The sequence below is a fragment of the Gymnogyps californianus genome, chromosome 1 (assembly GCF_018139145.2).
Source record: "Gymnogyps californianus isolate 813 chromosome 1, ASM1813914v2, whole genome shotgun sequence".
Taxonomy (NCBI): Eukaryota; Metazoa; Chordata; class Aves; order Accipitriformes; family Cathartidae; genus Gymnogyps; species Gymnogyps californianus.
Window position 1 is genome coordinate 29,809,792 of NC_059471.1, and position 24,833 is coordinate 29,834,624.

The window sequence follows — 24,833 nt, forward strand, 5'->3', positions numbered from 1 at the left end:
TGGGATCTCATCACCATGGGGATTAGTTGACGTTTGTACCGCTGCAATGTGCTAATTGCTACTTTTAAGAATATGGTCTTCTGAATATTGTTGCAGGAAGCAAAACAAAAGGAGCAGTAACTTTCAGAAGTGTGAGTGCATTAAACGCAAAGATACTCATATAATCTGAGGAAGTAAGACATCACCATTTCCTCACATATGTATTACAGCACCAGAGAAATCACTCTGATTAAACGAGCATTAAAAGGACAATTTCACTACCTGGCAAACCTAACACTGGATGCAAACCTCTTGCCTTGAGTGACGTTCTTGATACATTCTCACAGCAGGGACATGAATACACCCTGTTGGCCTTGTGAAAGGGGAACAGAATATAACCTGTAGTGAGATAGGAAATGCCATTGCAGGTTAATCAAATGCCTTCTGCAATCTGGTATTCTGCCTCTGGTAGTTGTTAGCACAGATGCTTTGAAGAAAGGTGCAAACCCCACACCATGTACTGCTATGCAATGACTTGCCCATGGAACAGTTTCTGCTTAACTTTAGGAGATGCATTATGTCCCAGAGCATGACGGCTTATCCCAGCTTGCATGACTCCCACATTTTTATCCTGGCTTGTATAAGAGTAGATGTGATGATTCATACACATCATTTGGTGCTGCTTTTAGCATTTGTGGAGGAAATGCTAACTGCTCCTTCTTACTCCTTTGACTGATTTTTACCACTGGAGTTATCATGGGGCTGGTGACAAAAGAGGCACAGGCAGGTGCTCTGGCTTCAGCTTATAACACATCTAGATTTGGGTAATTTCTTCCAGACTTAAAAAAATTAGGACCTGCAAAGGGAACTACATGGCATTAGCAAGGCCTGCCTTGCTTTTTAAATATGTAACTTGCAGGTTGAGTCAGACTTTATTTCTGTTTGTGTTGTGGCATGACACCTTGTGACTTTGATTTAAGTGGAGGAGCAGGTGGGGGCTTTGGTGACTTTCCACTGGCTGGAGATTTCTCATCAGGAAGCCAAGTTCACCTGCCGGCTTCAGCTGTGAGCCTCCAGACACCTTCAGGCTGTTGCTCGTTGGTTTTGAGGTCTCTCTTGCCCCATGTGTGGGTTAACTAATGACGTTCCTCTGTTCCTGCCATCTCCTCTTACCCAGAGAGCCACACAGTTCTCAGGGCCCATTGATGTGGTTCCATCAATCCATCATCATGTAATGTGGTGTGGGCCCTGACACCCCCTCCACCCCCCCACCCCTCATGCCGGCTTCCTCACTGGAATTGCAGACCTTGTTTCCATTTGCAAGCTTGGATCTCTGAGGAAGGAAGAAATGTTTTATGAGTCACCACCCTCAAGAGCTTTACACTTCGAGATGTAAATGTAGGAGGATATTGTTCAGAGGTCTTTCAGTTTGCTCTAAAAACCTGCAAATTCAGGTGCAGAAACCAAAATCTTGAATTTCTCTGTTTGGCTATATGGAAGTGATTATAGCGAAATGCTGATACCTGCAGAACCTTCCATATAATTTTCACGGTTAGGAAACAGCAAATACAAAGACCCTCAGCTCCAAGCTGGCTCAAGAAATGAGCTTCCATTTACTATTGTATGCTTTGCTCTTGTTGGTGCCAGTAAACTTTAAGCAAGTTGTCTGCAACAGCAAATCCTTACATTGCATAAGTATAAATGACATGTTTTTATGAAGGATTCCAACATGCTGGCTACATCAGAAGGGGAAATAGGTGGAAAAGATGATGAGAGTGTAGTTCTTAACTGGCGTGTAGCAAAGGGAAAGTCCAGCTCCTAATGTATTGTGGAACTATCTGGTAAAACTTTATGCATGCTTTTGGGCTCCATTTCATCCACAGATTAGAAGCACTAAAGTTGCCACAAGAGAGGCCAAGCACATTAGCGAAATAACACAAGTACTCCACCCTTGGAAGATCTGTAAATACAGTACTCCAAAACCATCTGTCAGCCCTCCAAAACCACTGCAGGAAAGGTAAATATTAATAACTGCTACTAACATCTAGAAAGAGCAAACTGGGATTTCTTCTGGGTGATGGCTAGTGCTTAGGCTAAGACAATCTCAAGAACTCCTGTGACCGAAGTGGGAAAGAGGTGCGGGGGGGGGGGCTAAGAAATGAGAAAAACTAGGCCAATTCCAAACACTGAAATTCATCACTGAAAGATTAGGAGGTTAAACAAAACAATAGTGACTTGTAGATTATCTGTCTTTTGATCTGGGCTTGTAGAGATCACTTGGTTGACATGTTAGATACTTCTACTTCAGCTAAGAATGCCAGCTTCCTTTTTCTCTTGGGGAATTATTAGCCACTGGGAATTTGGATGCCAAGGAAAACACTAAATACTGCCTGAGCCTCCTAAAAATCCAGAGAGCCACCAAATAAAAAAGCAATACAGAAGGAGCCTATAGACTGATGTGAAGAAGCTGAGGACAGAAGAAGTGCCTCTGATAAATCAGCCTTGTGAAACCTTTCTTATGCTGTTTCAGCACCCCTGTTCTGCTTGAGAAAGCAGCTGTTAAGGGAGACAAACAGGTAAGATCAGAAGAGTTCAATATGACCTCCTTCAGTGATGGAACTTTATGGTGGGGGTGGCTATGCCAAAGACTGGCACATGGAGCATCTTGGTGAAGGACCCACACAGTTTTGGGATGCTTGTTCTGGTCAGACTGAGTTAAAGCCAGGTCTCTGACCTTTCCCCACAGAGGTTTTAGTGTTGAAGCCTGGAGTATTTCTGCTAGTTTATCAAGGAAAAAAAAGGGGGAGCTTGGATCAGTCTCAGCTAGACCAACAGAAGTGCTGGGGCCCAGCCTGTCCCGGGATAAGAGGAGCCAGTGCTAAGGGAGAAGCCCATTGGTGCAGGCGATGCTGTCGTGGCATCATCCTTCATCATCAGTTGTGGTAACAAGGGACTACTGGGGATGGTGGCAAGTTGGCAGAGTGCTTACAGGGCTCCATGCACATCAAACAGGAGATGAGAGGCCTATCAGCATCGTACCTTCTTCTTTTCCTCTTTTCAGCCAGGACACACAGTTTTGCTGCAGTGAGATGGATGCTAAATCAGCTTCCCGAGCCAGACATGGAACTCAAGCTTTCAACAAAAGGCCTCAAAGCCTTCTTTGACCTCAGCATGGCCAGAGATCTGATTGCCGCCTCTGCCAGATATGACGTAATTTTTGATGAACAGATTTTCAGAATGGCTTAGTCTTGATCATACAATCATACAATCATAGAATAGTTTGGGTTGGAAGGGATCTTTAAAGGTCATCTAGTCCAACGCCTCTGCAATAAGCAGGGACATCTTCAACTAGATCAGGTTGCTCAGAGCCCCGTCCAACCTGACCTTGATTGTTTCCAGGGATGGGGCATCTACCACCTCTCTGGGCAACCTGTTCAAGTGTTTCACCATCCTCATAGTAAAAAAATGTCTTCCTTATATCTAGTCTAAATCTACCCCCTTTTAGTTTAAAACCATTACCCCTTGTCCTATCACAACAGGCCCTACTAAAACGTTTGTCCCCATCTTTCTTATAAGCCCCCTTTAAGTATTGAAAGGCCACAATAAGGTCTCCCTGGAGCCTTCTCTTCTCCAGGCTGAACAACCCCAGCTCTCTCAGCCTTTCTTCATAGGAGAGGCGTTCCAGTCCTCTGATCGTTTTTGTGGCCCTCCTCTGGACCTGCTCCAACAGGTCCATGTCTTTCCTGTACTGAGGGCTCCAGAGCTGGATGCAGTACTCCAGGTGGAGTCTCATGAGAGAGGAGTAGAGGGGCAGAATCACCTCCCTTGACCTGCTGGCCACGCTTCTTTTGATGCAGCCCAGGATATGGTTGGCCTTCTGGGCTGCGAGCACACACTGCTGGCTCATGTCCAGTTTTTCATCCACCAGTATCCCCAAGACCTTCTCGGCAGGGCTGCTCTCAATCCCTTCATCCCCCAGCCTGTACTGATACTGGGAGTTGCCCCAACCCAGGTGCAGGACCCTGCACTTGGCCTTGTTGAACCTCATGAGGTTCACATGGGCCCACTTCTTGAGCTTGTAATAATCTGGAGCTTGATAATCTATATATATTAGCTACACTTGTCTGTTATCTGCAAATGTAATATTGCCTGCTGTTTACTTAATGTCTATTGTCTCTGTGAGATACCCTGCCAGCAAACTCCGTCACTGAAGTATCTGCAAAGTGTGCACTTGGGTGAAACAAATTAAATGTTTTAGATGAGTCGGGACACTTAGGAAATATGCTGGAGGTATCCATCCAGGCCTAATGAGAAGAAAATTAACATTCTCCCTTTCTCTCTGAACTCCCTCCTGTTCATTTATGAAATAAAGAGAAACTTCAGGAGAAGCAGCAAATGAGCCTCGCTGACATTAATGGGAATGGCATACTGCAGGCAGATTCGGGAGTGCACTTTCTGTGGCACATGACATGGAAAGTGTCACTGCCTGTCCTGACGTTTGCTAGTGTATAACAGCTAAAGGACTTCCCATGCATCAGGAATCTTGACATAATGTAAAATTTTCAGAGGCAAAATTGCAGCAAATTGCACATTACTCTTTGTAGGAAGGTACCGACACAGAGATGACTAATCTATGTGCTATAGTGATTTTTTCTAACTTAGATTTCTTCAGTGGTGCTTCAGAAGTTCAGCTCTCTTTCTTCCCTGCCCTTTGCCGTGGCTGGGCACTGAAGCTGCACCACTAGCCACTGAGGTAGCCAGGTGTGATACTTGGATTCACGTTATTAGTTTCTGCGTTTAAAGACTCATCTTCACAACCATGACAGAGTAGGTAATACCGATGACAGGCAGGGGACCCCAATAACCTGATCAGAGAAAACAGAGCATCCTGACCCAGCCCCTCCCAGGGCTGTTGCAGGAGAGTGTCAGCCCCACGGACTGGGAGTGAGACCCACGGAGATGAGTCAACAGGAGAGGGTCTCCAGAGCGCCTGACAGGCTGAGGGCAGTCACTGTCTGTGGGGGAATGGGATGCTGGGGAAGGGCATTTCGGGATTGCCTGAGACTCAGTATGTGACATTTAGGGGAAGAACCAAAGGTGGGGAAAGGGAGGTACCAAGGGGGTCTGGGAAGGAACAAGCATGTGACAATAGAGGGATAAGGGGATAAAAGGAGCCAGTCATGTGCAAACAGGCAGCTGGTCAGTACACTTGTCTGGCCATGCCCTCCACCTGATCAGCACAGTCTGTCCTGTCTCCTGATTAAATGCTGTTTCTAACTCTTCTCCTGGGAGAGGGACCCTACTCAGCATCCGTGGGTGTGTGGGGTCAGAGTGCAGCAGCTGGAGTGGGAGCAGGGTCAGAGGGACGTGTGACAGGAAAGACCGGAGTGCACGTGTATTGTGTAGGTGCATATGTCAGTGTGTGTTCACAAATACCAAGCCAGACTAGCTGGCAAGTGGGATAAGAGGCTTTGGAGCCAGATATTGAGGTGCCTGTAGGTTTGGGCCACATTCTGGAGGGACCCAAGGGTCTGTCAGTCAGCTACTGGAGGGACCAAGGGATATGGGGGACAACTGAGAGACCTGTTTGTGTGTGTGCATGTGTGTGTGAGTGTGTGCAAGGGGGTCTGTACCTCAGGTACCTGGAGTGAGGCCACAGCCACAGACTTTTGCATGCCCAGGTGCCAGTGCCTGGGGAGACTGGGATCCAGGGGCAGCTGCTGGGCAGACTGACAGTCCAAGCTCAGCTGCTGGAGGGACCCACATTACATGTATGTGTGCATTTCCCACTCACAGACCTTCATACTGAACCGCCAGAGAGCGGGACACGATTAGCCCACTTGAGCCACCTGTGTTTGCGTGAGTATTTCTGTCTGTGTGGATCTGTGTGGCCAGCCATGTGTGTATGTGCATCTTGTGTGGGTGTGGACGTGTGCCTGTGGTGGATATGTGCTCAGCCCCTCTACGGGACGGACCTGGGGGCATGGAGCTGTGGCTGCCTCACCTCGATCAGGCTGCTGGGTTTGGCGGGCCCTACAACAGATTACTTGCAGAGGCATGGCTTGTTTTCATTTTGTGTCCATTCATCAATTTTACTGAGAAAATACGGAAACAAGTACTAGGAAAAAGGAGAATTTGGGCTGATTTTGGTGTTTCCCCAAAACGAAAGGTGTGACTGGACTGTAGAGCTAGGTTTAAGATCCCAGATCAGCTTTGCCATTAGTGTTGATGGTGTAGCTTGGACTTGAGTGTAGTTTAAACACTGAAATAACTACCCAAGGCGCCGGTGGTTCTTGAAAACTGCACTGAGGTTGCCCATGGTCACAGCAACCTGCAGCCCATTGAGATCTGGCCCCATCTGCAGTCATGTCTCTGGATGACAGATAGTGAGAGGGAAGAAGGGGCCAAGGACAGAAAGCTGTGAGAGAAGAGTCTGAGATGAGAGAGCCACCTCACTTGTCCACATGCAAGACAGGCTCTGCCCCAACAGCTCTTTAAACCTATTTCTCCACTTGAATCTACAAAAGGAATAAGATAAAATAACCCAACAATAGGGCTGTGTGTGATTCAAGCCACAATACTATGTGTGTCACAAAAGAAAAAGCTTTTGTTTGTCTTTGACTGGTAGCTATGAATCACAGTGGCCACAAAGATTTTCACCAACCTTTGCACCATCTTTGACAGTCCGCAGATGTCCCCCACTGCTGGTTTATTTCAAGTTTGAGCTGGTTTAGCGAAGAAACATTGCAGACAGCAGCTCTGATGGCCTTTCTCTTAACTGTCTTTTACCTTACATAGTGCTTCTTGCTTTTTAAAGCTTTTTTTTTTTTTTAAGATTTGGGCAAAAAGGGGGTGAAATAGTGCTGTTGGGAATTGGTGATACTGCCAACTTGCTTGGTGGTATTTTTACAGCCAGATACAATGACTCGAAAAGGAACAAAGCAAAACCACCCTAATATTTCCTCCCCCACCCCATTTTCCCAAATGGCTGAATCTAATCTATGCAATAAGGAGTATCTCTTCCAGTCCAAGGAAATATTTGAATGTGATGTGCTAAAGAAGATATTGAAGACAGTGAATATCCGCCCTTCTCCCACTGCGCTGTTTACTGATTTTATCATTAGATTACCGCACTGTGGTTTTTGAACCGCCAAGCTGTTACACTCGCCCTAAATGACTTTCACTGTCTTGAATGAAACGTCTCCTCGATTCAGAAATCACTTATTTCACCAGGAGTGGGGCCTCCTCTGTCAGGCACCTGACATAGAGCGGGTCCCTCAGCATGCAGCACTGCTTTTATTTCTCTGCAGGTTGTAGATTTTAAGGACAGGACTCACTATGAACCTTCAAGCCAATGTCTTTTTTGCATGGACCACAGGACTTACTGAGATCAGTTCCTGTTTCAGGTCCAAAGACAATGGTTGGAATAAAACAGATCTTTCTGGAAAAACTTCCAGTATAAACATTTTTTTTATCCATTGTGAGTTGTTCCAATGATGAAGTACTTTCTTACAGTAAATTACTTTTAATTAAAAATTTATTTCCAACCCCAGCCACTGGATCTTGTTTAGTGTCTCTGTCTGCCAGACTGAAACAGTCTCTCTAGTCAGCTGTTAACATAGAGATGGCTATAGGTTGTAATCAAGCCACCTTCTACTTTGATGGTCTCTTTAGATGTCTCTCTATCAGGTACATTTTCCAGTCCAGCATATTTTTGTGCCTTGTTTGTGAATAGTTTCAGGAACATCAACATCAGTGTAAGATCTCTAACTCCCACCTACTTCCTTTCTCCCCGAGGTCTCTCTCCCACTACGCACAGAAACACATATATATCCGAAACATCTCCAGACAATGAACACACCCCTGTGCAAGAGTATTTTGAGACCAGAGGTTTGCCCATCTTCAGTGCATCTGGCACATGCCCCATTGATTCTGCATCACCCTGCCTGATTAAAATGTTACGCAGTACCAACTCAAATCCCCAGGATCACCATCAGGCTGACAGGTCTACAAATTATCCGGGTCGTGCCATTTATCGTGCTAGCTTTCTCCCAGGCATCTGGAACTTCCCCAGTGTGCTAAGATTTATTTTCTCTGACTGACTTTTTTTTCAGATATTGCTGGATACAAGTTACTCAGATCTTTGCCTGACTTTATTATCCGCTGTTTAACCTCCTCTTTAGTTACAACTAGAACAAAAACTATGTGATCACTGTTGGTTGACATGAATAAATGATTAGGGTTCCCCCCCCCCAGATATAGGACAAAAATGTTACAGAATAAGCCTCTTTTTTACTTTTTTCTTATTGGCAGTTTTATTATTTCCATCTTGTAATGGACTCGTGTCATTGTTAGTATCCTTCATGTTCTGGAAATACTTAAATAAAATCCCAAACATACAACAAAATACTCCTTAACAGGCAACTTCCCTCAGCTCTGCTTGTCATGGTTCTCCTTGTGACCTGTTGCTCCTTTTACCAATTTTCTCTAAAACCTACCTTCTAATTTATATGTATTGTCATTAAGCGCTTTTTGCATTTTCTCTTGGCGTCCAAGTACACATATGCGTAAGAAATTCTACTTCCCTTCTGAGGCAGGCCATTTAATAACTGCAGATTTCTTTCCTGGGTGTGGCTTTTTTCGGCATCCACTTAAGTATTATCCAATGATTCTCAATCATCATTCAGATTTTCCTGTTAATAAAGTCTTTCTCCCAGTTGAATTTCTCCCAGCATTGTTTTCAGCTAAAATGAAATTTTCTCTTTAAGGCACAATGAATACGCTTTATTGGCTTGGACTTCATTCTGTTTGGAGATAACAATAAATATAATCCCACTGTCATCAGTTATACCCAAGCCATTGCTAATTGTTCATTTTATAATCAGTCTTTCTGCTCTAGTAAAGACAAGACCTAATGTAGGAGATTTCCCAGTTAGATGCAGCACTGAAATTGTTGTCTGTAACATTTGCAATGGTAGCCTTTCTCTCAGGTTGGTTTAGTACAGGAAATTTGGACTATTTCAGAAAATCAGGGTACCTAAAAGGTAAAAACCCTGACAACAAAAAAGGTCAAGAAAACAGCCCATGATTCTCTCTAGTGGCCTGCCAAATCTTCTCCCGGTGTCTAAAGCATGCAACCAGATCATCCTCATGCAGCACATAGTACCTCTGTGGAGCACACATAGCCATGCTGTGCAGATACCCAAACAAACGAGACCCAGACCTGGTGGGTCTGGGAAGAGGGGAGCTACATCAGCCCAGTGCCTCACTTGCCTGGTGAGTCTTGCTGAGCAGACACATAGTCCCGTGGTGCCCCCAAGGAACTTTCTTTCCAGCCCAAGTCTGCACCTCTGAGATGCTCGAGCACCGCGGTGCCCATCCGCTCTCTACAGAACCAACCCCAACCTCTCTCAGAACCCAGCTGGCTTCCCACTCTTGATTTCCCCTTAGTGCTTTGCCTTGCAAGCAAGGACACTGAGGAGCCTCCTCCAGGTCTCTCTTCCTGTGCAACAGAGGTTTTTTTAGTTTGATTTAGGGAGGGAAATCCTTTGCTTCTTTTCCCAGCTGACTATATTCTGAGGAAACCTCCTGCCGGCCCCTCTGGAAACCAGTCCCATAATGGTTTACAGACTTGAATAGAAACCGCACCTTCAGCAGCCCACAACATGTCTCCATCGTGTAGTAGCCTCCTTCAGCAGGGATTCAGAAGGTGCACAGGCTCCTCATTTGCACAAAGGGATCCCCTCTGATGTCAAAGCCAAAACAGGCTGGCTGCAGGTATGCCACAAAGCTTCTGACTAAAATGCGGTTTTAATGCACAGTGCACCCAGTTTTGCCCTTTATTGTTATCAAAAAAGGATTGTATAAAAAAAGGATTAAAAAGGAAGATGCACTTGAAGAAAAGGTTTGTAAACACAGCACCTAACAAAATGTCCCCTGGGTGCCTGCATCTGCATAGCCCAGAGAGATGAGGTAAATATAACTGCCTCATACAAATGTAGGAAGAGCAGGTCCTGGAGCTCACTTTGTATCTAAGGGATTCACTGTTAGCTTTTTCTGGTCCACCAACATTACATGTCATTCCCTCAGTTTCATTTTAGAAGTCCAGTTACTCAGTGCTACATGCAAAAAGTGGTATTATTTTATGCCTCAAATTTCCTCATATTCTATGTTGCATTCTTTGTGCTGTGGTGGGGAGTGATGTATGATATAAGAGGCTATCCTGCTCCATGAAAACTAAATATGAACATATATCTGCATGTAATAGGGAGGAAATATTTTTCCAAAAGTCTTAGATGAAAAGCTGAGTCTTCAAACTACCATTTCTCATACCTGCTTTTAGTACACTACCAGCATCTACAATGCTAACCTATTCCACAAAGGCTGAAAAAGGTAGCAAACAGGACTTGCATGATGATTTAATTTTTTAAAAGAACAACATTTTAAAACATTCTTCTGATTTATGCATGTACACGCACACATGCAGACATACAGAGTACTACATTATTTTCTACTTTTGAGTTTAGCTTGCAGCATCCTCAGTGTCCGCAAGACATTTCCCTCCTTGGCAGACTTTTCCAGACAATCCAGAAGAATTCAGATTTTATTGTATGAGGATTTTTTCCCTTTTAACTATTTAATCCTGTCTTTCTTTTTTTTTAAAGTGTGCTGGCACTTACAGGAGCAGCCTGTGTTTGCACTGTAGGCCACCAGTAGCTGATTCAACAACACAGGAGCACAAACACACACAGACTCACTGACACACACACACATGCACACACAGAGCTCCACAGAAAAGTGATTGATGACCAGTTTTCATGTCAGAACTGTGATATTTCTGGCTGAACAGCTTTTTACCCATTCTTTTTGGTACAAAAGCCATGGCATAAAGATAAGAGGCAGAGCACTTAAAACATGTTTACAAAGATTAAACCACTGACTTGGCTTTAGTTAAAGTAAATTCTCCTGCTTCCCACTGTGCAATGAAGGTTTACAAAGGGACGACTGGCAAAGGTTGCTTCGTCTTCTTTCCTGGCACTGTCTGTTGGCTCCAAAACAAATGCAGGACTTAAACCACATAAAAGGGCAGCAAGGTATTAGCACTTTTGAGAGGTTCGGCATCTGACACATTCCTAATCTGCCTGGGTAGGTTTTAGATCCGAGCCGCTGGAGTGCCTTTATAATGACAGGGCAATTTAACAAGCCCAAAATTCGAGCTTCCCCCCACAGATGAGGAGTTACTGAGCCCAGTGCTCAGACCCTCTTTGCTGCCATCGTTACCGGGAGGGCTGCCTGCTCCCCTGCTCTCCCCTGGGGCCAGGGAGGCAGAGGGGCCCCCAAAAATCATATTGTGTTATACACTAAAATGCTCTCATTTGCCCTAAGGTTGTGACCATAGGAGATCGATCTGAGGAGGAATTTTAGGGGGTGATAAAAGGGGAAAATTGCACAACTGCTGTCATAGCACAGAGCTACTTTGGACCTTCAGACCAGGAAGGTTAGTTTGACAGTACCTTTAGAGAAGTGACAGAAACCTCCAGCACTGAAGACACATTACCAAGGGGAAGGGGCTACCTGCTCGGACAGCCCCTGGGAGCAAAGTGTGGCAGAACAACCATGGGACAGCAGGGAGGAGGAGTAACAGCAGAAAATAATAGGGCATGTCAGGAACACAAGTCCCAAGAGAATAGAGCAAAAAATAAATAGGTAAGGGTCCCCAAAAAATGTATTTAAAGATCTCAAATACATCTGGAAGTTTTGTATTAATGTATTTGCATTAATGTTAGTGTGACACACTATTCTGCACCGCTTGCAGAAGGAGATTGTCTTGGCTATGGCAGGAGAGGAGGAAAGGGCAAATGTCACGTCTACCTCCAAATAAATTATGCACCTATCAGATTATTCCTCTCAGAATTCGTTATTATAACAAATAATGATTTAATAATAGTAAACGCAAGCGTGGAGAAAGGAAAGGAGTTGAATAAGAGCCTTTCACTTTAGTCTGGCTTTTGACCCTGGTGAGGAAAACAGTCATTGAAGTCAGCTTTGGGAGGTGTAATCCAGAGGAAGACACGGTGGGGCAGGAAGGCTGTACTGAGAGAATATTGTATTGCCACTCAAAGTAGAAGGACATATGGGCTAGGTGCAGCAAAGCCTCTCCCAGGTTTAGTCATGTTCAATATTTTTATTCATGCTCCAGACAATGGAACAGAGAGGATATACAGATGGCAACCAGCAGGGAGGGACTGTCAGGAGTTTGGAGGACAGGATTAGAATTCAAAATTATCTTGGCAAACCAGTGCTTTTAAGGACTAACAGAAAAACATGCTACTCTAGAGACAAGCTTATAGATTCTGCATCTCACCAGGAATAACTGGCTGTATACTGCAGGATGCAGAACAGCTGCCTGGAGAGCAGTTCTGCAGAAAACTGTCTAGAGGCTGTAGTGGATCACAAGCTGAACAGCAACTTTTGTGTTGTTGCAGAAGAGGGTAGCCCCAGACTGACAATACACAAGCAGAATTAGACCCTGTGAGACACGTAATCAATTTTCAGCTCTACAAAGTGACTGTGAATATCTGTGTGCAATCTGGGGCACTGTTGTCCAAGAAAGATATGATTGAGTTGTACTAAGTCGAGAGAACAGCGAAAGGGCTCATTAGAGGTCTAGAAACACAATGCAGGAGAAGAAGATTAAAATAATAAGGTTGCTTGAGAAGAGAGGACTTTCTTCCACGACACATGGGATGACAAGAGACGGGCATAGATTAAAGGAAGGAAGACTGAGGTTAGAGATCAGGAAACACTTTCCTAATGCTAAAGGAGGGTCACACAGGAACAACTGAACCATGGCATGTCCACCATTGTAGGCTTTTGAAAGGCTTGCTGGAGTATCTGAGATGTGGCTGAGCCCAGCTGACAGCAGAGGAATGGTCCTTCCAGCCTGAAAATGGGGTCAGAGGGCTACGTCCCAGCCCATTTCCCCAGGGGACCCTCAAACCACAGTTTCTAAATCTTAACATTGCCTCTCAGCACTTACCTTGGCGCAGGAGAATTCTGCAGTGGAAGGACCTGAAACACAACCCTTTCTTAGAGTCTCTCATAATGTACCATCTCCTTCATCATACTGTCTTCTGGGAGTCCCACCCTTTAACACCCAGCTCCCCCTCTTTGTGATTCAGGGAGCTGGTGTCAGTGCTAGAGGGTCTGAGGATCTGCACAGGGACATTGGAAGCCTGGGAGGCATATTCAATGATCTGGTGGGTCAAGCTGCTGCTCATTTCATTAGGAGTGGGGTGAAATAAGTCTTACTTGGCAAAAACGTTTCCCCCAAATCAACAAGTGAGTCAGAACTAGAATTAAAAAAAGATGACCAGTTAGATCTCTCTGCTAACCCCATACGTTGTGGCCTCTATTACAGTGCGTATACTGAGCAAATGAAGTCTCTGGGAACCTATTTTCTTAAGACACAAATAAGCTTTGAGTCAAAAGAGGTTAAAAGCAGGCTTAGAGTACAGATCTAACAACAACCTCAAAAAAAACAAACAAAAGAGACATTTGTGATTTTAGAAGGATTTTTCCTTCTATTTCAAAGCAAAACAATGTTTTAATATAAATTTTCAGCCAATAGTGTTAGTGTATGCTGGCAACTATAAACGTTTATCTCACTCAAAAAAAAAAAAAACCCACATTAAAAAAATTGCAGACAATCAGTGAGTTAGTGTCTTGGAGGATTTAAAATTCGTGGTGTGCAACCCGGTTATCAAAATTCATAAAGGAACAACTGTGCTGTAAGACTTTTCAGGGGAGGTACAATACATTCTGCTCACACTCAAGAGCGCGAACCCAGCTGGGTTTTTAAATGCCTACCACTGTGGTTTGCTCCGTCCATCAGTCAGTCAGCTCCCAGATAAAGTTTCTTGCAGCATTCATTTCTGGGCTTTAATGCTCTTAAGAACCAATGAACTGTTGATTATGGGGGTGCCTCAGACTGTCAGAGGGTTTCTTTTACCCTCGTTACATGGCTTAGATGTTGAGGGGGAAAATAAGCAGACAAGAACAAACTGAGGAAACATCTGAAGACCATGAAAGGGCATATTTTCAACACAGACTCCCACACAGCCATTTTGCAGAACTTGCAGGCATATCTATTTGCATTTGGCAAGTGGATAAATGAACAGAGATGACATTTCATACAGACATTTGCGGTTACTTCTTTGTTGTACACAAAACAGTTGCACAACCATGCAATCTTCTGCGCACAAAATGGATGCAACTGCAAATTCTTCAGGTGCACTTAAAAATGCTGTTAAAAACCTGCATATGACTCTTTCAACATGGAATTCACTGTTCTCACTTCCACTTCTTCCTTACCTCACATCTTTAGCCAGAAACATTAAAAATACACAGAGCTCATAGAGAAGCAGCAGCCTCAGCTCCGAATCTCCGTGTTTTTCTGTGTTTGAATAAAACGTTTAATGTTACTTGAGCTGGCGAGAAACGTGGGGGGTTGTGTGTGTCTTAGTAGAAATTAATGTTTTGGTTGGCTGGACAAGCTCAGGAAATTTCTGTAGTGAGCATGATGAGAGAGGATGTTTGGCAAGATGTTTTCCAACAGCTGGTGCAGGTGAAGGATTAGGGGGAAAAAAGTGCTTAAGAGCCTTTTCTCTGATTTTCTACTTTGTACCCCTCTTAGACATACAAGCAATTTTAGAGCCTAATCCAAATCTCCCTGAAATCCGTGGGTCTCTTTCCACTGGCTCAATAAGACTTGAAACAGGCGCTCCAAATGTTGTGTTGGTTATTAAAAACATTTTGACGTTCCTCCCCGCCCTCTTAAACACAACTATTTTGGGAAGCAGGAGCAGATACTGGCCTCTCTGTGCAGCCTGGGCTCGGAGAAACCACCCAGGTGACTCTGCCCGTGGTAGGACCAAATGATGTGTCAGGGTCCCAACACAGCAGATGATGGGGTGAGGTGTCCCACCGATTCCCCCTTCCTGCATGGGTGGGGGATGGGGGAAGAAAGGCCACAAAGGACACAGACCTTCAAACTGCCTGATGGCAAAGGTGGTATAGAGAGGGATACACATGGCAACATACTTGGACATGGTGTGATGTGCTTTGTGGGACATAAAGGATGGGGATGGTCCTTAGCTGATGCCTTTGCCTAAGGCTCCTTGCTAAAGGCTGCATGATGCAGTGAGAGAGCAGGATCAGGCTTTAAAACTCAACGTAATTTGTTATACAGAGAGTTTCCAGCAATTGTCTTCATCCTATTCCCTCAGCAATGCAGCTCTGCTACACCATAAACACTTCAGAATATCCCTGATGTATTTGGTATTTGTAATATATAGAGACTGCTGCAAAGTGAACATTTACTGACTCCAGAATTGCTTTTGTTTAGTTCATTATGAAGGTCAGAATTATTATAAATCTACACAAATTGAAACAGCCTTTTGGCATGGCTCTGACGTTTGAACCAAGTTAATAAAAACAATGATATATAGTATTCGGGTATCATTTAATCTTAGGAATCCATAGTGAGCACAAAGACCAAAATAAACTCTTGCAACACATGTTTATTCACATATTAAGATTCCCCGAGACTGTTCTACATTACTGACTTTCATATGCTTGGAAAATAAGAAGGCTTTTTCATATTCATGCTCAGTGAGTGAAAACACATCACTCAGGAGACCATCTGCTTCTCTCTGGAGCGCGGATCTTGACCTTAACGCGTCGGGCTGCATACAAACTCTGAGGGGAAAAGATGTATTTGGGTGCTTCAGCGCAATCTTAAGAGCATGGATAATTCAGTCAGCATTCAGGGGATTCGGTGTTAGTTCAGCTGCCACAGCAGCCAAAATTATGGGAGACAATTCAAGTTTTCACCTATCTGCTTCAGTACAAATATTCTGCCACAACCCATTTGCCTTTTTACCCCGACTGATTTATACAGGGCCAAACCCGGGTCTCCAAGAAACAGATGAGAGTTTTGCCACCGACTTCCCTGGGATCAGGATTTAGCCTGCAGCAAGGAAAAGAAAAAAAAAAGACGAAAACTAGAGGCAGCAAGTCCATCTGGAGAGTGGCAAGCTGCCCACCACCTCAGTGCCCGCAGTCGGCACAGCCCGAACAAAGGCAGGCGAGGGGAGAGGTGTGGTTTGGACATGCACCGTTTTAACCCCCCCGTGGCTCCCCGGGCTCCCGGGGGGATGCAGCACCTCCTCAGGTGGCCTCTCTGGAGGGAGCCGCTTTCTCTTCGGTCAGTTTAAATGGAGAGCTGGAAGAGGCAACCCCGCAAGAAGTGCTACCAGCTCCGAGGGGCTGCAGGATTAAAACTGAAAAAGAGTGGCTGGGTAGGGGGGAGGAAGGAGCTGCCTTTAGCACATCTTGCAGCTTGAAATGTCAAGGTGCTTTGGCTTGTGGGGCTGTGCAAGGAAGGGGAACTCAAACTCCTTTAACATTTTCGAAAGCCATATTTCTTCACAGGGCTGAGTCCTGAAAGGACTTTTGAAACAGGTCCCTGACAGGTGCCTCCCTGCTGAGAACATACCCTCTTCTCCCTGGGCTGTTAAGACAACTGCAGAAGAGCATTTTAAGAGGGACTGGATGCAACGGAAGAAGAAAGGTGCCGTGGCGGGATGCACCCCTGGAAGTTTAAGGGCATAAAGACCACAATACACAACACGAGCCCTAGCGCCTTGCAGCAAATTAACTCCTGACTTAGAGTTCAAAAGCTGAGGCTGAACCAAAGCAGGGTTATCCTAGATGGGGTGACTCCAGCACAGGTACATACACTGTAGGTAGCCTGGGTAATAGCAGGAGGAGAGGTGGTAGCATCAACTGCAGAAACCCTCCAGGGACTTGAAGTATTCAGGTAGCAGTTCCCTGCTGCCACACCTTCACTGTGTGGTTACCTAAATCAGAGTAAAATTACCTTGAGCAACTTGCACTTCGCCAGGGCAAAATTATTGCTCCTGATTGCCGAGCCAGCGTTGCTTCAGGTCTAGACTGTCATTGGACTAACTGTCTCAGAGTTAAGATAGACCCCACCTGCCTTGAAACCACTTCTTTGAGGTCACAGCAGTTTAACGTGAGCTGTGCAGGCGGTGCAATATGGGACTAGAAAAGCTTTATGGATGGGAGAACACGGAAGAGAAAACTGGTCATTTTAGCCTGACTCAGGGTAAGGGTCCAGTCTAGTCCCACTAAAAAAATTAGGTGAATGCAGCTACCAATGTCAGTGAGAAAACTGCTCATAGCAACTACTTGCTTGTACTAAGGAAAGAAGAAAATTAAAGGTAGTAAATCCAGCAGGTGGTGGGTTTTGTTCCTTGTACATGTGCTCAAGCCAACCTTGACCCTTGCCCCTAGTGTCATGAAAAGTCCCGTAGTGAGCTACATGTATTGAGGAACATGATCAAATCCCATATATGCATGAAATGACCACACTTTCTGAAATGACCACGCTTTCTAAGTGACACAAGGGAAATGATAGCAGAAAAAGGCACCCTTCTCCAAGTCTCAAAAAGGAAGTAACAGATGCACAGAGTGAATGTTTTCTTGTATGAGCATTCACAGTGGCACCTGGGGAATCTAGAGAAGTACCTCCAGAGAGATAACCTTAAAGATATTGCTTCAAGACACAAAAATAACTTCCAGTCTATGAGAAGCCCAAAGGGAGCAAAGCATTACCTGGTAATAGTTATGGTGAAAAACAGCTTTCTCATGATGAGAAACCAAAGGAAATAGCTGAGCTGCAATGGCAACACACAGTCTTTGGGGAATAAAAACTATAGACTGGAATATCAACCAACCAAGAAGTCTGAGACTCTAGAAATCTCATGTGTGAAAGAGATGGGGAGGCTGGTGTCCCAGTGGGAGACCACTAGAAATATTGTCAAGAGAGCTGCAAGGCAGTAGAGCAACACTTGGAAGAAATCCAGGTATAAAGAACAAGGGATGGCTTGATAAAGACCCTGGAAAGTCTTGGAAAATCAACATGTGGCAAGGGCCACATGCTGCTAGACTCACAAGATGGTATTTGTGAGGTGGAGGAGACAGAGCAGGAGAGTGCTCCTAAGAGCATCTGACCAAGGGGGTGGCATGGAGGGTGTCAGCCACAAGGAGCTCGAACATATGGGAAAAATGGAGCCCTCTGAATTTCAAAGCATCTCCTTTTAGGAAAGAAGAGTGACATGGGAAGGGGCTTTGGCTCTGCAAAATACCAGTACACAACCTGCCACCCCCATGCTTGTAGCCCAGGGCCTGAGGTGCTGCAGGAGATGACCCCGCAGCTGCTCAGCTGCGAGCACAGTAGCAGCCGTAGCAGGACAGAGCACTTTGCTGTCATCCCCAAAGGGACAGTGACAAAGGAGAAAGACTGATGACATCTTTCCAGCCCATGAAGCAGTTTTGTGCCAACTCCCAAAGCCATCCCAGCAGTAATCAGAATTAGGGCTCAGGAAGGCTCCGGAGCCAGGTTTTGATAATGTCCTGTTCCTGCCACGTTATTAAAAACAGGAGGGGATAAATTCAGTCAAAGACTTCGTGAACTAGTTTTGTTGATTCAGCGGCTTGAAATGATTCCAGGGGGATGGCAGGTCGCATGCCTGAATGTGCACAGGAGGGACCGAGCGGAGGCAGAAGCGGCTGGGATGTCTCCTTCTCCAGTGCAGTCTGCAGAGGCAAAGCCTGTCCATCTGGAGACACCCTTTACCGAGAAGACAGCAGCAGAGCATCCATGTTAAATCAGAGGGCCAAATCTTGGCAAGGGTGGCCTGCTCATCAAAATGCTCTGTCTGAAGTTACGTGGGTGTGTTAAGCCTTTCAGCGCTTAACTCAGGAACAGAACAGGGAATAAATATCCAGGGGCCACAAGGGTGTAGCTGGGGGGTGGAACTGACCCAAATGTTCTTGTTATTATTTTTGTTATTGTTTTTCTGTTAGTTCCTATTACCGCATACAAAGGGTCTGGTCTCGTCCCGACAGCGAAGCTGGCCTCTTTTGAAAACCCAGTCCCCCATGGCTGTCAGGATTGGAAAGTTGTTGCATGGGCTAAAATTTGTGTTTTGACATTACAAGTTTGGAAAATTTTAGAGGTGAAATGAACCAGAGCTGGCAGGGTGTGGGGAGGAGAGAGAGGAAGGAGTTAAAAAGGTTACAAAAATGTAGATATGAAACTGAGGAAAGTTAACTATTTATTGCAAATCACATTTGATAAAATGCAGAAAGTATTCTAGTTTGGTTTCTGATTTCATTTCCCATTTGAAGTTGAACTGAACTACTAAAAATGTGCTGTTACTGCAGGAGGTAGGTCAAAGTGTGCAAAAGAATGCAAGAAAGAAATACCCTTCAGATTATAAATACTGGCAGCGTCGGTCATTAGCTGTAGTGAGGTCTTCACACTGTCTAGTTTGTAAATTAATTCAGAATAGATTTTGAACTTGAAAAGCAGGATGTGCTCTATTCTAAAATGAGACACAGAAACATTAAAGAAAATCACAAGATTAAAATGATCTGTAGATGGCTCCCTGTGGCCAGACCAATAGGAACATTCAGCATAGAATTAGCTTAAAATTAGCTCTAGTTTTCATTCAGAGCTAGCATGGCTCAGAGTCATTAGCCACTACGCTCTGTGTCAACTGCTGCAGGACCTGCTGAAACCTGGGTCTGGCATTTCAGCGTCCTGGCCTGCCAAGCCTCTTTCTACAGAACAGGGCAGTTTTGCAAGAAGTCTTTGCAAAATATTTTAATAATGAAAACTTTAAAAATACACAGCTGTTTTGCAAAACCCTTGTAACAAAGACCCCTTTGAGATCAGCTCCACACAGGCTCCGTAGTGGATGTGCTACCATCAGTACTCTCAACAGAGACATTATAGAGCCTGGCGTTCCCTCTGTGCCTCTTTCACCCCCCGGGTACCCTGCCTGGACCTTGTTCCTTTCAGGCACTGCTGCCTGCTCAAATCCCTGCTTCAGCCCCTTTATTTGGGTGCCAGCAACTGCTTCCAGAGGTTAGGCACATTTGCCCCTTGGGGCGACCTCCTCAGAGGACTACTTGTCCTGCCTTGCTGCCGCTGTGGCTCAAACAGGACATGCTGGGGCATCATTTGGGGTGAAATTCAGCTCCCAGCTGAACTGGGTAATGCTGAGGAAAAGAACCTGGGACCTACAAACACCTGGCCACCATTTAACTCCCAGATGAGCATCTGAGCCCCTGCTGTTTTAGTTCAGCCTTTCTGCACATGGACCAACATCTGTTTGCATGCTGGGAGCATGGTACAGGGTGCTGCTGTGCTTGAGACCTGCCTGTTGGAGGTTGGCATCAAGCTGGATTCCTCGATCATTGTTACCGACAAGTGTTTAGTGGAATCCTTTTTCCAGAGTGAATAGTTTATTGGGATTTGAATAGTTGCAGGGAGTTCATTGCTGTAGATAGGGTAGTGCCTGACTAGGAAATCTATTTACAGTGCTTTTATTACTGCAGGGAACATGGGGATTCAGCTTTTCAGTGTTACGAGTATTTCCCTTAAGTGGTCATTAGAAGAAATAACTCCTAGATTCATAAGCGCTGGTATCTGTACGTAAGCTGTGTTTTCAGTAAGTTTTAATGACAAAAGAGAGAAAGCTGGCCAAGGCAGCATGATGATGGGTTTCACTCTCCTCCTAGGGAAGCCAGGAAGAATTTCCCATCAGTTTGAGCGGGAACTGGCCGCTCACATCCTATGCTGCCATACCTCCTCGCCTTAGCCTCACAGATGGGTGAGGTGGGAATCACGAACCTGGCAGGAAGGAGCCCGGTGGGGAGGAACCAGCCTCTCCCAGACATGCACAGGATAAAACTCTTGTCTTGCTCTGCTGTGGTGCTTCTTCTGAGAAAATAAGGGTCCTGAACATGAGCAGGGTGAGAACAAAGTGTGGTTACACTTGGTTGAACTAAAGCCCTGTCTAGCTTAGTATCCCACGTCTGAAAGTGGGCAAATGCACTCCTCAGGGGAGAGAACAGAGCAAGCATATACAATCCTCCCCTGAAACACCCTGCCAGACTCAGCAGTCTGTGTCTCAGGGACTCCTGGTGGCCCCCAGCCAGGAGACTGGAGGAGATTGTCTCACCTAGCATTGTGGTGGGTGCTGGCTTGAGGAGCTGCTGGACAAGGCTTTCAGGTGGGCTACACCGAGCCACGTGCTGCTGAGCTGAGAGCAGACTGGGTGTTTTGTCAGGTTTCACTTCATCCGTAACCCCTTTCACTTCCAGCGCTTGAAGCTGTCACTCTGAGCGTTTACCTGATCCCTGGGCAAGGGAGATGTTGCTTTGTTCAAACCACGAAGGCTGGCTACAGCTTAGCTGGGTGGCCACGGCTGAAATGGATAACTTGGGCACATTGCAGCATCCAGCAGTCAGCCTGAACGGGGTGCACGGGGACCCAGGTGGGACCCACACCCACGAGGATGCTCTGGGTGTTGAGCGGATGCCCAACCCACCGCGACACCCAGGCCAGCAGGGCTGGGGTGGCTGAAAGCCAGCACTTTGGAGGACTTTACCTCTCACAAGTACCAGTTCAAAGCCAACCTGCCAGGAGTCAGCAGTGGTAGCAATTCACCCACAGCTCCCGGTTGTTTCATAGACAAAAGATCGGAAGAGGCTCAGCTTCATCTGATCCACCTCACTCCCGGGGCAATAAGGAGGATATGACCCCTGACAGATATTGTTCTCACCTGCTTTTGAAGGCAAGCTGAGGAGAGAGTCACAGCCTCCCTAAGCAGGCTGTTTCATCACCCTCATAGCTGGGAACTTGCTTTGTAAGGTGGAACCCAAATATTCCTTGCTGCAAATTAAGCTCAATTCCTGTTGACCTTTTCCTAACAGCCACAGAGAGCAATTTTAATCACTCTTCTCCTCCAGAAAAACAAACCCCATTCTCTCAACCTTTCCTTGTAGGTTATGTTTTCTAAACCCCTTCGTGCTGCCTTTTGGGTTCCCATCAGGGTGCCTGCTTATTAAAATAGAAGCTTAATTTCACAAAGGTTGCTGCGTTACTTGGCACAGCAGATAATAATAACAAACACTGTACTGCCACTAGAAAGTCCACAATAAGATCACAGAGTGAAGGGACAGGGTGGAACTCAAGAGATCATCCAATCTGTTTCCTTGCACTGGGGCAAGTTCAAGTGAGTCAAGACAATCTCTTAAGATTTGTCAGGTCAATGGTGGCAACTTTCAGTGGTGGCACGTCTGAGGTTTCCTGGCAGCCTACCCCATGGTTTTTACTGTCCTTGTACAAGTTTGTTGTATGTTGATACAACTGCGAGGATTAAACACATTAAAAATATACACGGACATTTTTAAAGAATATTTAAAAATCATGTATGGCTAGTGAGCTCCAAATCCGAAAACAGTCATGGGTAACAGAAGCATGATAAGGATAGATTTACCAGCTGTGAAGATGGAGGCTTTTTTCTTTTTATTTTTTTTCCCTATTCCTGTAATTTACTACTCCTTTCTTTTCTCTTTCAAGCATTCAACTACAGTAAATGCAGGAAATAAAGATGAAATGGATAGATAACATCTTAAAAGACCCGGCCTCTACACACAAAGCTTGATACATAATTTGCACTTTACTTGGCACTTCCTTGGCAAGATTTCAGCCACAGAGCAATTTTTCATGCAGAAGGTGGCAAAATGGCAGGGCTTCCTGGCAAAGGGCAAACTAATTCTCCCTGTCCTCCCCTCTCTTTGGTTCTAGGCTGATTTCACCCAAAAGCAGATCAAAAAAAAGCTCCTCTTCTTGTCAATTCCCTGCCACAGATACATTGGCAGAACTGCCAGTTGTACTGAATATTTGCCAGTGTTTCCCTAGACCTGAAGCCCATGGGTGGTTTCTGCAGGCTGCAGGGACAGCAGACTTTTTAAAGGTCCCAACAGGAGCTGGCTGGAAGTTTCACACAGGCTCAAAATGTTCCCTCGAAGCTGTGATTTTATACCACTCTTTTCCTTTTGAGGAACCACCCTGTGCACAAGTTCATGCATGTGGACCCTCGGTCCCAGACAGGGTCCTGTCCAAACTGCTTCACCCTGCCCTGCATTCATGCCAGGGTCTCAGGCCGGCAGATGCCACCTGGCCCAGCACGATCAGGGTGGAAGCATTATCCTACAGGCGTTGGCACCAGAGTGTGGCACGTAAGCCCTGAAAGCAGAGATGCCGACCACAGGTACCGGGCTGCCCCGGCTCTTGCTCAGCTATTTTGTTATTACCACTGCTCATAAACAGAAATGTTTCACTCCGCAGAACTTCCTTGCATGGAACCTGATGTCATCTCTTCCCTGCACAGAGGCGAGGAGTTTCTACCAGGAGAATCAATACGAGAGCACAGAAAAAGAGGAGCAATACACTTTTGCTTTAACCAAATGGGTCTTTCAAAAGCTGAAGCTAGTGAAGACCCACTTAACAACTCTTTATATACCTCTGATAAACAAAATGTTTCCAACTGGAATTTACAAAGCTGAACATAATAATATGAAGAGGGAATAAGAGCTTCCCCTTGTCAACTGGCTACTAACAAAAGAAAAATATGAGGAGTGAATACTTAGAAAAAAGACCAACAGTGCTGTAATATAATTAAAACCATTAAAAATGCTGTACTCTGGTTTTGCTCCCTGAAGCAGTATGTTATTTTTCTTTTTTAAGCTGTCACCACATTTTGATACCATAAGGAATAAACTAAATCAAGACAAACCTCCATTTCAGAGTTGGAGGATTTGACAGAAATATTAACTTAAACTTCAGTAACTAGCAGATGATGCTCAATCAACTGCAGTCATCAGCATCTCTCTTTTTATTTGTTGACAGTAGGTATTCCTCAGGTATATAAGCAGCACTGAAGCGGAAGAAAGACAAATGCAGAGACAAGGCGAAGAGAAAGCACCAACAGAAAACCTGCACTTTTAGAAACTGAGAAACGGCCCCATTCAGCAAAGCGCTGAACCACATCTAGAATGATCCATATCATATGTGTAACTTAAAAGTATGCAACATTGCTTTTTTTTCATTTGGCAGCCTCTCTGACAGAGGTAACACAACCTTTCTGTCCCTTGTTATCATATACCAAAGTTTTCCTGATGCCATGGAGGTGATGTAACTCTGACACGTGAACAGAGATTCCACTTGCCTGCATGGGGCCACGCTTCTGTCAGAGACATGAAAGTATGAACCAAGGGGCTGCAGGACTGAGCCACCGCATGCATTTACCTCTTTTACTTTCCTTCTTGAGGAAAAATGTAGTCTACTGACATTAGGAATGGGACTGGGGGGCAATGCACAAAGCAAGGAATATTCACAAAATTTATTGCACGTGAATGTACAGCTGTAAAATTTTAAGCAATCATCAACCATGAAAAAAAAAGGAAAAATGTATTAACTGCATTCCTGGTTAGTCAAGAAAAATTGCCAGTTATCATTTTTGAGCCTTGCGAAAAAACATATTATTTAGAATGTCAGTCAACATCTTCCCAGCCAACTTCTAAAAACTCAAAAAACAAACTGAGAAAGCTGACAATACACTAACAGCAGATTTCTCACTGAACTTGTGGCACTACCCAGTGACCCAGACAAGCAAAACTGAACATCCCAGTTGCTAGCTTCCCAAGGGTGAACAGAACTGTTACTTGCATCACTCTGCAGGGCCTCTGGGCATTGCAGAGATGGAAACTGCATGCATCAGATCCTGCACAAACTTTTCTTAAGACCTGGAGGCATAGGCTTCTCCTTTCTCATCCTGCACCCTCACAAAAGAGGAGATGCAAAGAAATATAAGAACTACACTGTGGACAACTCTTTCAATGATAGCAGG